The sequence below is a fragment of the Carcharhinus amblyrhynchos genome, chromosome 35 (genome assembly GCF_965287045.1).
Source record: "Carcharhinus amblyrhynchos chromosome 35, sCarAmb.v2.hapA, whole genome shotgun sequence".
Taxonomy (NCBI): Eukaryota; Metazoa; Chordata; class Chondrichthyes; order Carcharhiniformes; family Carcharhinidae; genus Carcharhinus; species Carcharhinus amblyrhynchos.
This window is the reverse complement of record NC_137358.1, coordinates 11,643,088-11,655,447: the sequence shown is the minus strand read 5'-3', so window position 1 is coordinate 11,655,447 and position 12,360 is coordinate 11,643,088. Positions and strand designations below refer to the sequence as shown.

At 50.2% G+C, this 12,360-nt stretch overlaps 1 protein-coding gene across 1 annotated transcript in view; it reads right to left on the bottom strand.

Moving 5' to 3' along the window:
- The window catches only part of csf2rb (colony stimulating factor 2 receptor subunit beta), a 40,444-nt gene extending 28,778 nt beyond the window's left edge, over positions 1-11,666 (bottom strand). The window contains exon 1 of the mRNA XM_080217528.1: positions 11,313-11,666. The gene's annotated coding sequence lies outside the window, so the exon portion shown is untranslated. The remainder of the gene's footprint in view (positions 1-11,312) is intronic.
- Positions 11,667-12,360: the final 694 nt, after the last annotated feature.

Here is a 12,360-nt window from a genome sequence, read left to right as displayed (position 1 = left end):
GACGCAATGCAGGGGTGGGAGGTTCAAATCCCATCGTGGCAGCTCATGGAATTTAAATTTTGATTTATGGAAACCGGGGATGGTGAAATTACCACCGATCATCTCAGAAACCCATTTGGTTCACACATGTCCCTGTAGCGAAGGAAATCTGCCGTCCTTACCGGGTCTGGCCCACTTGTGACTCCCGGCCCACTGTGTTTAACTCTGAGCTGCCCTCTGAAATGGGCCTAGCCAGCCATTCAGTCCAAGGGCATTTGGGAATGGGCAACAAATGTTGACCCCAGTCAGTGACACCCGTGCCCCATGAAGGAATATATTTTAAAAATCAGCTGGTACTCATCACATTTGACATTGAAGAAAAACTTGGACAGGTTCATGGATGAGAGGGGTGTGGAGGGATATGGTCCAGGTGCAGGTCAGTGGGACTAGGCAGAAGAATGGTTCGGCACAGACAAGAAGGGGCAAAAGGCCTAATTCTGTGCTATAACGTTCTTTTTCTATCGCCTCATTAGGCTTTGGCCATTCCTAACATGTGGCATGGTGGCACAGTGGTTCGCACTGCTGCCTCATGGCGCCAGCGACCTGGGTTCAATTCCAGCCTTGGGTGACTGTGCGGAGATTGCACGTTCTCCCCGTATCTGCGTGTCTCCAGGTGCTCCGGGTTCCTCCCACCTTCTGAAAGATGTGTAGGTTGGGTGGGTGGATTGGCCATGCTAACCTGCTCCTTGATGCCTAAAGACATGTAGGTTCGATGGATTGGCCTCGGTAAACGTGTGGTGTTACAGAGAAAGGGTGGAGGAACGGGCCTGGCTGAGATAATCTGTCAGACAATCAGTGCAGACTCAATGGGCTGAATTCTGTCATCATTTCGTAATTGTAAAATGACCCCGCCTTTGTACTTTCCCTATTCCAATAAGGGAGAATGGAGCTAGCACCTTCCCTGATATTGGGCCTCATGTACAACCTTCTGGGATCAGTGCTAAGTGTGAAAAGGGGAAGTTTGGACGGCAGCCATTCCCATCAGGGTCAGGATTTTGGCACGTCCCCAGCTAGCTGATATCACTGTCGACTGGCGTCGGGGACAGTGTTTGTCTATTCATAACTGCGATAAACAAATGAGTTCAAAGCACATTTCCCTGTGCTTTATTGATCTTTCTGAGTTCAAGCCTCACTGACTATGCAAATCAAGGGCTGAGCAAACTGCGCAAAGATAAATCTCGCAGAAGCCACAGAGGGATGTCTGTGAGGGGCGGATTCACCTCCAGGGGATGCGTTGGCTTACCCTCAAAATTAGCGCAGACACCTGCCGGAGAGTCCCAGACGCCCTGCAACCTCTCTGAGAGGAGGACAGAGAATTCACCTCTCAGCCAAAAATCCACTCGCTGCCGCAGCGGGACTGGAGAATCCCACCTGCGGGCGAGATCGGAAAATCCCGACCAGTAGAATATGGTAATGTATAGATATTGGCCGGAACTTTACCATCTCGCCTGCCTCGGAGCGGGCAAGGGGCGGACAATGGGAAGGTCCGCTGATCTCTTGTGGGAATCAACAGACTTCCTCATTGTCCGCACGTCTATCCCTGAGATCAACAGACCTTCCCATTGTCCGCACGTCTATCCCTGAGATCAACAGACCTTCCCATTGTCCGCACGTCTATCCCTGAGATCAACAGACCTTCCCATTGTCCGCACGTCTATCCCTGAGATCAACAGACCTTCCCATTGTCCGCACGTCTATCCGCTCTGATCCCTCTGATGGGGGGACAGTAATATCCTGGCCATTATATCCAAGTAAACTCATTGGCCGGAACGTCACCGCCCCGGGGGTGGGCGAGGCTCGGAGAACGGCATTCTCCGTTGGCATCCCTTTGGCCGCGGGATTGTGTGAACCCTCGGGTGAAAGTGCAGTTAAAATTCCACCCATCATTTCGATTTCTGTGATCATTTAGTTACTCCACAACACTTATGAGAAGTACTTTTTGCCTGGCTATGCATGAGAGAGGTGCTGGTGTGGTGGTATTGTCGCTGGATTAGTAATCAGGGGAGTGTTCTGGGGACCTGGGTTCAAATCCTACCACAGCAAGTGATGAATTCCATGAGGAAGTTGGGAATTAAAAAGTCTAATGGTGACCGAAACCATTGTGGTAGAGGTGTCCCTTCAGAGAAGGAAATCTGCTGTCCTTACCTGGTCTGGCCTACACGTGACTCCAGGCCTACAGCAATGTGCTTAACTCTTAACCGCCCTCTGAGATAGGCCTTGTGAGCCACTCAGTTTGGGATGAGCTGGCCCAGTGCCTACATCTAAGGGCTAACTCAATTAACTCCCCCACCCTGCACACTTTCTAGTCTGCTGAGTACTTCCAGAATTTTCCGCCTTTATACTGAGGTCGGTCCGCCGTGATGTTTTGTTTGTGTTTATTAGCCTGCTTCATTGTAGGGGCATTTCTCCCGTTTGGCAGCTGGGTGGCTAATCCGCAGGGGCTGTGGACTGCAATGACTTTCGGAAGGGCTAGCAGGGGGTGGGCCGAATGGGCGGCCTTCTGCGCCGCAAGGTGCCGACTTGCTACCAAAGCGGCAGGCGGAACACTCTGTCGTTTCAGAGGAGCGCGGTCAACCTGACGTCAAATGGGTTAACGCTGGAATTGACAGGAAGTGCGACTGCTCAGAGATGGGGCAACCACAGAGTGACAGAACTTCCTCACAGACCCTTCCGCTTAACTTCGAGGGAATGGCGCCGGAAACTCCGACTTTAGCTCCCGTCCTGTCGACGTGACATAGGCCGGTGGAGTTCTGAGGTAACTCCCTGGTGCATTCCACCCCAAAGCGCGTGACAACCAGGAATGTTGCAGAAGTTCCTGCTCTTGGTGAACGGGGTGGGGGGTGTGGCTGGGGGGAGAGTGGGGGGAGAACTTTAAACTCTGTATCGACAGTAGGAGGGGCTGTCCAAAGATGTGCGGGTTAGGTTGATTGGCCATGCTAAATTAACCCCAGTGTCAGGATGATTAGCAGGGTAAATATGCGGTGTTACAGGAATAGGGCCAGGGTGGGATTGTGGTTGGGGCAGGCTCGAGGGGCCGAATGGACTCCTGCTGCCCTATAGGGGCTCTATGAATCACAAACGAGAAACTTCATAACATTTAACGGAGATAAGACACTTTCTACAGCAATGAAAGGCTAGCCAATAGAAGAACGGTACAAATAAGGTTGATAGAATAATGGTTATGTTACTGGGTTGGAGGGCAGCACGGTGGCACAGTGGTTAGCACTGCAGACCCACAGCGCCAGGGACCTGGGTTCGATTCCCGGCTCGGGTCACTGTCCACACGGAGTTCCCCGGGCGGGGATTTTCGCTCATCCCGAAACTGTAAAATCCCACCCGTGGTCAACGGACCTTCCCATTGTCCGCCTCTTGCCCACTCTGATTCCTGTGGCGGGCAGGGATGATAAAATTCCAGTTCCTGTTTTCCTGTGGCGCAGTGACTAGCGCTGCTGCCTCACGGCGCCGGGGACCCGGGATCAATTCCAGCCTTGGGTGACTGTGCGGAGTTTGCACGTTCTCCCTGGGTTTCCTCTGGGTGCTCTGGTTTCCTCCCACACTCCAAAGATGTGCAGGTTAGGTGGATTGGCCAGGCTAAATTGTCCCTTAGTGTCCAAAGGTGTGTAGGTTTAGTGGATTGGCCATGCTAAATTCCCCTTAGTGACCCAGGATATGTGGGTTAGGAGGATTGGCCATGCTAAATTGCCCCTTAGTGTCCAAAGATGTGTGGATTAGGTGGATTGGCCATGCTAAATCGTCCCTTGGTGTTATGGGGAACTAGCTAGGGTAAATGCATGGGATTATGGGGATAGGGTCTGGGTGGGATTGTGGTCGGTGCAGACTCATGGGCTGAATGGCCTCCTTCTGCGTTGCAGGGATTCTATGATTCTAATGCAATTTGAACATTGAACAGAAGTCTGTTGGTACCCTTACCATTCCGTTGTTGTCTCACTCTGATAATTGCTTTGGCGTTGTACGATGCAGGAGCAGGACAGGAGGGACGCTGTTTGGTGTCCAAGGAACTCTGCAGCTGCGAAGGTTTTCCCCGGAGCTTTATCGCAAGCCGTGCCTTGCTCTTGAGAAAATAATAGTTTTGGGTGAGAGCTCCTAGGAGTGAAGAGCATCCAGCATTCTTCCCCACCTCACTGACCACATCCGCCTCTCTGACTTAGAAATTTCATTCAATCCAGGATCTGGGGAGGGGCACTGGGCGGAACTCCCTTATTGCAACACCATTCCTGCCTGAAAGCTGGCACTGATCCAGAACAAAACCTGGCTGGGACTGCCCCAGTGCAACACGCTCCCCACTCGAAACGTAGCAACCAGAAGCAGGCCATTCGAGCCTGCTCCACCATTCATCATGATCATGGCTGATCATCAAATTCAACATCCCGATCTCCCCCTGCACCCTCCCCGCATCCCTCGACCCCTTTACCCCACCCCCCCCAGAGCTACGTCTAATCTCTCCTTGAAATTGCACAACGTTTTGGCCTCAACTACTTTCTATGGGAGTGAATTCCACACATTCACCACCCTCTGGGTGAAGAAATTTCTCCTCATCTCAGTCCTAAATGAGCGAAGAAAATTACAGCACAGGAACAGGCCCTTCGGCCCTCAAAGCCTGCACCGACCATGCTGCCCCTCCTGAACTAAAACCCCCTAACCTTCCGGTGACCATATCCCTCTCAAAGGTTTACACTTTATCCTCGAACTGTGACCCCCCTCGTTCTGCACTCCCCCCACTACTGGGAACATTCTTTCTGAATCTCCCCTGTCTAACCCTGTTAGAATTTTAGAAGTTTCTGTGAGATCCCCTCTCACTTTTCCAAACTCCAGTGAATATAATCCTAACCGATTTAGTCTCTCCTCATATGCCGTCCCAGGGATCAGCCTGGTAAACCTCGCTATACTCCCTCTAGGGTAAGGACATCCTTCCTCAAATCCAAAAGCTTCTGCGTGCCGAGGAATCATTTTTGAGCCTTCTGGTTTAAGTGTCAATTCATGTTAGACTACTGGGTCCAATACTCACCCTGTCTCTCTCTGGTATTCTCTCAGAGTGAGGAGGGGGAGAGCACTTCACAGAATCGTACAGTGCAGAAGGAGGCCATTTGGCCCATTGAGTCTGCACTGACCCAGGCCCTATTCCCATAACCCCATGCATTTACCCTTCTAATCCCCCTGACACTAAGGGGCAATTTATCACGGCCAATCCACCCTACCCTGCATGTTTTTGGAGTGTGGGAGGAAACCGGAGCGCCCGGAGGAAACCCACGCAGACACGGGGAGAATGTGCAGTCTCCGCACGGACGGTGACACAAGCTGCGAGTCGTCCCTGGCACTGTGAGGCAGCAGTGCTAACCACTGTGCCACCGTGCCGGCCCAGAGTACATCATGTAGAGCTGTTTAACATGACTGTGGCGATATAGCTACCACCACACAGCCCACACTAACGTGCAAACACTCTTGTTCTGGCTCCCTGACGCATTAGAAGGACATACAGGCTGATTATTAATCTGCTTGGTCACATTATGAACGCACCCCAAATATTCGCCAAGTCCTGGAGTGGGATTTGAACCCAGCGCTGCAGACTCTGAGTTAGCAATGCTTCCCACTGCAGCACAAGATATGCTTAGTGGCTGTCTTCCATATGGGGAACTCGGGGAGATGTTAAAACTGCAGACGCCCCAAGTGGGATTTGGGGATAGGGCCTGGGTGGGATTGTGTTCGGTGCAGACTCGATGGGCCGAAGGGCCTCTTTCTGCACTGTAGGGTTCTATGATTCCCCTTGCCTTGGTGCCAACAGGAGTTATCATTGACCTAAAGCTGAACTGGACCCAGCCGTGTAAAAACTGTGGCTAAAAGAGCAGGTCAGAGGCTGGGAATCCTGTAACTCACCTCCTGACTGCCCCAAAGCCTGTCCATCATTTACAAGACACAAGTTAAATGTGTGATGGAATATTCCCCACTTGCCTGGATGAATGCAGCTCCAACAACACTCAAGAAGCTCAATACCATCCAAGATAGTTTTTAGGTGTCCCGATCACCAACAACATGTCCTGGTCCCCCCACGCTGCCATTATAGTTAAGAAAGCCCCACCAACACCTCTACTTTCTCAGAAGACTAAGGAAATTTGGCACGTCAGCTATGACTCTCACCAACTTTCACAGATGCACCATAGAAAGCATTCTTTCTGGTTGTATCACAGTTTGGCATGGGCTCCTGCTCTGCCCAAGGCCGCAAGGAACAACAAAGGGTCGTGAATGTAGCCCAATCCATCACACAAACCAACCTCCCATCCATTGACTGTCTAAACTTCCCGCTGCCTCGGCAAAACAGCCAGCATAATCAAGGACCCCACGCACCCCGGACATTCTCTCTTCCATCTTCTTCCGTCGGGAAAAAGATACAAAAGTCTGAGGTCACGCACCAACCGACTCAAGAACAGCTTCTTCCCTGCTGCCATCAGACTTTTGAATGGAATTTCCCGTATTAAGTTGATCTTTCTCTACACCCTAGCGATGACTGTAACATGACATTGTGTACTCTTTCTCCTTTCCTTCTCTATGAACGGTATGCTTTGTCTGTATAGAACATAGAACATTACAGCGCAGAACAGGCCCTTCGGCCCATGATGTTGCGCCGACCAGTTAAAAAACAATGACCCTCTAACCTAAACCAAACCCTTTCCATCCATAAACCTATCCACGGATCCCTTAAACGCCCCCAAACTAGGCGCATTTACAACTGCAGCAGGCAGGGCATTCCAATCCCTCACCACCCTCTGGGTAAAGAACCTATCCCTGACATCCGACCTATAACTACCACCCCTTAATTTAAAGCTATGCCCCCTCGTGCTAGCTTTCTCTATCCGAGGAAAAAGGCTATCACTGTCCATCCTATCTAAACCTCTAATCATCTTATATGTTTCAATAAGGTCTCCTCTTAGCCGCCTTCTTTCTAACGAAAACAACCTCAAATCCCTCAGTCTCTCCTCATAGGACGTCCCCTCCATACCAGGCAACATCCTGGTAAACCTCCTCTGCACCCTCTCCAAAGCCTCCACATCCTTCCTATAATGTGGGGACCAGAACTGCACACAGTACTCCAAGTGCGGCCGCACCAGAGTTGTGTACAGTTGCAACATGACGCTGCGGCTCCTAAATTCAATCCCCCTACCAATAAACGCCAAGACACCGTATGCCTTCCTAACAACCCTATCTACTTGATTCCCAACTTTCAGGGATCTATGTACACATACACCTAGATCCCTCTGTTCATCCACACTATTCAGAGTCCTACCGTTAGCCCTATACTCCACACATAGTGTGCAAGAAACAATACTTTTCACTGTGTGTTAATACATGTAACAATAATAAATCAAATCAAAGACAAAGCAGCCCAGCTTGAGTGGCACCCCATCAACAAACATTCACTCCCAGTGGCAGCCGTGTGTACCATCTACAAGATATCCAGCAGCAACTCACCGAGGCTCCTTCAACAGCGCCTTCCAAACTGTGACCGCTGCCACCTAGAAGGACAAGGGCAGCAGATACCTGGGACTACCACCACCTGCAAGTTCCCCTCCAGCCCACTCACCATCCTTACTTGGAAATATATCGCCTTTCCTTCACTGTCACTGGGTCAAAAATCCTGGACTAACAGCGCTGCGGAGGTACCTACACCTCATGGGATTCTCCAGCCCTCCCTGCTGGTGGGATCTTCCAGTCCTACCAAAGACAACCCCTGCCCCTGGTTCCCTGACAATGGTGAGGAATGTAAATCGCCGCTGACTTTGGTGGGACGGGGAGCTGATGATGGGCTGTCTCCGCCGTGGGAAAAACCACTGTCGGAATTGAGGTGGGGGGGGACGGTTACGGATGGGATAGAGAACTCCGCCAGTGCTTTACTGTCAGGGGCTTTTAGATGGGATCCCAAGATGGCGTGTGCCCTCTCCGTAAACAATCCCACAAAATAGCAAAAGGAATTCTCTCCAGTGTCTTGGCCATACAACATGGACTATTCAGCCATTATCATTTCTCCGATCAGGGTAGCTGCCTTCGTCAGTGTATGTTTCTGTGAGAGGCTTCATTGAACAGATCTTAAGATGAGGGAGGCAGTGGCCTCGTGGTGTTATCGCTAGATTATTAATCCAGAAAATCAGCTCGTGTTCCACGGCAGATTGTGGAATTTGAATTCAATTTTAAAAAAATTTGGAATTAAGAATCTACTGATGACCATGAAATCTTTGTTGATTATTCACTCATGTCCTTCAGGGAGGGAAATCTGCCGTCCTTACCCGGCCTGGCCTACTTGTGACCCCTGAACCACAGCAATGTGGTTGACTCTCAATTGCCCTCCTAGGGATGGACAATAAATATTGGCCAGCCAATGGAGTCCATGTTCCAAGAATGAACACATAAGTAAAAAAGAAGTCTGCCTTCAGAGGCACCCTTGTGGCGTAGTCATAGCAGGCTTTTTCTGGAACAGGGAACCACGTCACAAGTCTGTCAGCCAGTATCTTAGAGCTTGAGGGGTGCCATTCCCCACCAAGGGTGGGATTTTCCAGCCACCATGAAACCGGAAAATCCCGCCCCGAAGTCAATGGACCTTTCCATGGTCCGCCCCCTCGCCCGCTCCGATTCCCAGGCAGAGCAGGAATATTCGCCCCCCCAAACTGTGAGCTCTTCCATCCTTCCATTGGAAGGACTCTACTGGTTGACCATCTATCTATCTCAGCCTTAAATAGACACCAGGGCTCTGTGCCCCCACCCCCCTTACAGCTCTCTGAGGCAAGGACTCGCAACCCTCTTGAGATAGGAAATTTCTCCTCATCTCAGCCTGAAGTTGGCACCCCTTTATTCTGAGACTGGTTCCAGACTGACCCATGAGAGGGAACATCCTTTTAACAGCTACCTTTTGGCCACCAAGTCCTGGGGTGGGGCTGGAATTCAGAGTAAGAAGTCTGACAACACCAGGTTTAAGTCCAACCAGTTTGGACCTGGTGTTGTCAGACTTCTTACTGTGTTTATATCCCAATCCAACACTGGCATCATGATTGGAATTCAGAGACAGGGAACCCACCCACTGCACCACAAGATCTCCTACAGATTCATGCCACATAACAACCGACTCAAGAACAGCTTCTTCACTGCTGCCATCAGACCTTTGAATTGACCTTATATTAAGTTTATCTTTCTCTACACCCCAGCTACGATTATGTAACACTGTATTCCGCACCCTCTCCTTTTGCCTCCCTCTCTACTTAAGGTATGCTTTGTCTGCATAGCACACAAGAAATAATACTTTTCACTGTAGGCTATTTGGTGGCATGGTGGCACAGTGGTTAGCACTGCTGCCTCACAGCTCCAGGGACCTGGACACTGTCTGTGTGGAGTCTGCAAGTTCTCTCCGTGTCTGCTTCCTCCGGGTGCTCCGGCCTCCTCCCACGCTCCAAAGATGTGCGGTTTAGGTGGATTGGCCACGCTAAATTGTCCCTTAGTGTCAGGGAGACTGGAAAGGGTAACTGCATGAGGATAGGGCCTGGGTGGGTTGTGGTCAGTGGCAGACCCGATGGGCCGAGTGGCCTCCTTCCGAACTGTCGGATTCGATGAACATTCCTTAAATAAGGGGATCAGGGCTGCTCGCAGTCTTCCAGGCGTGGACTCACCAGCACCTTGTACAGTCGCAGCAAGGCATTCCTACTTTAATATTCCGTTCCTTCACTGTCGCTGGCTCACAATCCTGGAATTCCCTCCCTAACAGCAGCGTGGGTGTACCTACGCCACAGAGGTTCGAGAAGGCAGCTCACCTTCTTGAGGGGCATCTTCTCAAGGGGCAATTAGGGATGGACAATAAATGCCCGTTCTCGTGATATCCCTTGAGTGAATAGATCCACATCGTTTATAAAACTCGTCCTAGTCCATAACGGTGCGTTAACGTAAGAAATGTAGAGAATGCAGGAGCAAGGTGGGAGAGAATGTACTCGGGCATCTGCCTATTTTAATTTTTAGACAGTGACATTAGCAATAAACTAGAAATAAAAGATTTGTACTTTTCTCATCCTGCTCCTGGTGATACACAAATTGTCCCTTAGTGTTAGGGGGCCTAGCTAGTGTAAACCCATTGGCTTATGGGGATAGGGCCTGGCTGGGATTGTGGTCAGTACAGGCTCGATGGGCCGAATGGCCTCCTCCTGTACTGTAGGAATTCTATAACATGATCAGACTTTTGAATCGTGTCAAGCTGATCTTTCTCTACACCCTAGCTTTGACTGTAACACCACATTCTGCACCCTCTCCCTTCCTTCTCTATGAACGGTATGCTTTGCATAGCGCGCAAGAAACAATCATTTTCACTGTATACTAATACGTGTGACCAGAATAAATTAAATTAAAAGATAAATCACCGATACATCACATAGAGAGTTCAGGAGTCGTAGGATCATAGAGGTTTACAGTGTGGAAACAGGCCCTGTGGCCCAACTTGTCCATGCCACCCTTATTTTTCACCACTAAGTTAGCCCAAATTGCCCGCTTTTGGCCCCTATCCCTCTGTACGCATCTTACTGTCCAAACACTTTTTAAAAGACAAAATTGTACCCATCTCTACCACTGCCTCAGGCAGCTCGTAAGAAGTCTGACAACAACAGGTTAAAGTCCAACCAATTTATTTGATAATAAACCCACAAAGGGGTTCGCCCCTTCGTCAGGTGAATGGAGAGTTCTGGCCTCAGACAGAGCATATAACAGCACACACAGTTTATAGATTACTGATTAGAAAGCGAGGTTAGTTATATAGCAGGTTAGTTGTAAAGACTCACATTCTAATCAGTAATCTGTAAACTGTCTGTGCTGTTATATGCTCTGTCTGAGGCCAGGACTCTCCACTCACTTGACGAAGGGGCGAACCCCGAAAGCTTGTGCGCTTACTATCAAATAAACCGGTTGGACTTTAACCTGGTGTTGTCAGACTTCTCACAGTGTTTACCCCAGTCCAACGCCGGCATCTCCACATCAGGCAGCTCGTTCCAGACTTCCCTGTGTGAAAAAAAAAATTGCCCCTCAGGACCCTTTTGTATCTCTCCCCTCTCACCGTAAAGCCAAGGGGCTCGGGAGAAACCTCTGGAGCCCAGAGAGTACGTGCGCTGAGGCAAACGTGAGGTTTTGCGAGTGACACCCCGCGGAGACTGAGCCAAGGAGAGCAGGCATGAGTGGGCACAAAGTACTGTCGTTAAAGTGCCTCACTGCAAGCTGAAACAAACTGGCTAAGTGCTTACCTCCTCTGTCCGTGGCTCCCACTCTAATTAATACTCTGGCTGTTGTCCACCGGCTTGTAAAGCTTTCGTCTCTGCTGTCACCACTGCGCGCTGCTGATTGGAGGGAAGTTTCCTCGCACAGTGCACGAGAACAGAATAATTTCTTAAGCGCAAGAAGTTTATGCTGATTCCACGCGAACCTTTTGCGAAGGTCTGGTCTCCATCAGACAAGCCTCCAAAACTGATTCATCAAGAGAGAAAAAAAACCCAGCCTGACTTACTGGAAGTAAACCAGGCACGGCTTTTTCACAAGAAGTTCGGGAAATTCCATGGAAAGGTTTTGGCAGAAACATAAAGTGGCCGAGTGACGCATGACGGAACACTATTCCCTGTGTGCTGTGGGTGGGTGGAGAGAATCAGAGAAAGCAGGAACACTGGGAGGCAATGCCAGGAAGAGAGAGAGAGAGAGAGAGAGACAAGGAGGCACGTCAAAATCCCAACAGCAGTCAGGGAGTAGGATTAAGTGAGGCTGGAGGGTAAAACAGTCGCAGAAACTTGGGGGAAATGCAAGGCGGGGAAGAGGTTCAGGACACAGAGACAGAGGGAGACACACAGAAAGAAGGCTTACAGATATACAAAGCTAGGCACAGGATTAACTGTGAACAGAGGAGAAACACTGCAAAGAGATAGAGGGAGTACTTACACACAAATATATATTTTGTCAGAGCAAGCAAAATTCTTTTTGAGGCTTGGTAGGGGAGATGCAGAGAGACTCCTTCCCTGGTTTGGCTCTCGAGGGCTCCTGGGATCCCAGACGCAGCTGGGATAGAATCCCTACAGTGCAGAAGGAGGCCATGCCTTACATGCACACCAAGTCTGCAGCAACAATACTCAAATCCATGCCCTATCCCCACGTATTTACCCTGCTAATCCCCCTGTGGAGTCTACACGTTCTCCCTGTGTCTGCGTGGGTTTCCTCCGGGTGTGCCGGTTTCCTCCCACACTCCAAGGATGTTAGGTGGATTGGCCATGCTAACTCACACCGTAGTGTCGGGGGGGGGGGGGGCTA